The sequence below is a fragment of the Sinocyclocheilus rhinocerous genome, unplaced genomic scaffold, assembly GCF_001515625.1.
Source record: "Sinocyclocheilus rhinocerous isolate Xijiao unplaced genomic scaffold, SAMN03320098_v1.1 scaffold367, whole genome shotgun sequence".
Classification (NCBI taxonomy): Eukaryota; Metazoa; Chordata; class Actinopteri; order Cypriniformes; family Cyprinidae; genus Sinocyclocheilus; species Sinocyclocheilus rhinocerous.
This window is the reverse complement of record NW_015662594.1, coordinates 310,026-311,856: the sequence shown is the minus strand read 5'-3', so window position 1 is coordinate 311,856 and position 1,831 is coordinate 310,026. Positions and strand designations below refer to the sequence as shown.

Here is a 1,831-nt window from a genome sequence, read left to right as displayed (position 1 = left end):
CCGTTATATCACAAAAACGACTATTAGTAAGAATGAGAAGTGCCCAAAATCTTTTGCTTTTTTCAACTACTACGCTTAGTACAGAAGACTCTACCGGCGGTGAACCACGCAAATGTGTCTCGGCGGCCATAGGACCCTCTCCTGGAGGGTGGAACTCGAGCCAGAAAGACACTACACCAAATGTCTTCACTTCTTCAGGAATAGAGATTTTAAAAGCTGGACCTTTAGCTTGTTGACTGGGAATCCGGCAGGCGAGTGGCAGGATGAGAGTGGCCACACGGCTTATAGTGGTGTTGGGATTGATGCTGCGTAAAGTGTTGGTGTACACCAATTCTGATCCTAAATGCTGGAAAATATCAAAGAACAGATAACAATCAAATGAAATGAAAACGAAAGCACAGAAGATCTAGACCTAGTGGCGCAACGGTAGCGCGTCTGACTCCAGATCAGAATGTTGCGTGTTCAAACCACGTCGGGGTCAAGCAGTCTCTTCGGATGGGTTAAATGCAGAGCACTAATTCCTAGTATGGGTCACCATACTTGGCCACATGTCACGTCACTTTTTTTAAGATGGGACAACATTTAAAAGAAGCAGCATTCACACCTCATGTTGTTCAATGACTTTCTTCTTTGACCCTCATTCTTTTTGTAGATGACATTATTTTTTATTTGTGAGTTTACTCCAAGAAATATATATATTGTTTCTTAATATGTTTTCTTCTCCACGATTCTCCAGGAAGGTAATGGGCAGCACTAGAGACATCTGAACTCGCGCTCCTTACATTTCAACTCTGACAGGAAAATACACATGAAATGAGGGTGAGACAAACTTATGACGAGTGAGACTTTTGAAGTCTTTTTTTTTTACTTTTTTTCTGAGCTTTAACTAGTCATGATGGTTTTGAAATAACACAATTGAGACACAGTGTTTTAGGTTTTTGGTGTCATAGTTTTATGTAAGTTTAGGCTTTTTGATTCTCTTCAAATAAAATGCTGCATTTTACATCAGAAAGGAAACTGTGCACAAGAATTAATATAAAATCAACCCAATACCTTTGGATTGTAATGGTGACTATAGATGATTAAATATATACAAGGAACACAAAATAAAGTATAATTCAGAATGTAAACAGATGTAAGAAAAATCATCAATCCACTATGAACTAGACGATGACATCACTAAATCATCAATGAACTTTAACTGAAAAAATGACTGTTTGTTATTGTCCTCTTCCATTATTGACAAACTATTTTCCAGTTAGTCGCTGTACAGCTGCTTTGACACAATCAGTATTATATAAAGCGCTATAGAAATAAAGATGACTTGACTTGATTATGCAAACAGTGACATCATTTGCATCCAAATTATTAATCAGTATGACTCATAATAATATACTAATAATATGATACTAATAATATGAGTCAGGGGAGATTTCAAAACATTAATCTTATATTTCTTACAAATGAACACAAATGAAAAACAGACCGCATGTTTTGGTTGGTGTTTTTTGCTCTGTTCTGCTGTGTGAGTTTAGTGTCCATAAAGCTTTAGTTTGTTTCTGATTTCATTATGGATGCCTGTGTCTGTTATGTACAATATTAGATAAGGAATACAACACCGGAGATTTACAATAATCTGCAAAACGATTCTGCACACTAAGCAGTACAGGCTGAAAACAACTGTGGAAGTGTAATACTTAGGTAATGGATATATTACCTGTTCCGGGTGGCAAAGGGTCTGTTCGCGCTGAAAGAGAGTAAATGAAATAAAGACTACTGGCATTTGATCTCCCATCGCCAGTTTTTTAAATACTAAGAGGAAAACACGGAA

At 37.0% G+C, this 1,831-nt stretch overlaps 1 non-coding gene across 1 annotated transcript; it reads left to right on the top strand.

Moving 5' to 3' along the window:
• The first annotated feature begins 409 nt into the window (after window positions 1-409).
• On the top strand, window positions 410-481 carry trnaw-cca (transfer RNA tryptophan (anticodon CCA)). Its single transcript has one exon. It is a non-coding gene; the product is annotated as a tRNA-Trp (tRNA).
• The last annotated feature ends 1,350 nt before the right edge of the window (window positions 482-1,831 follow it).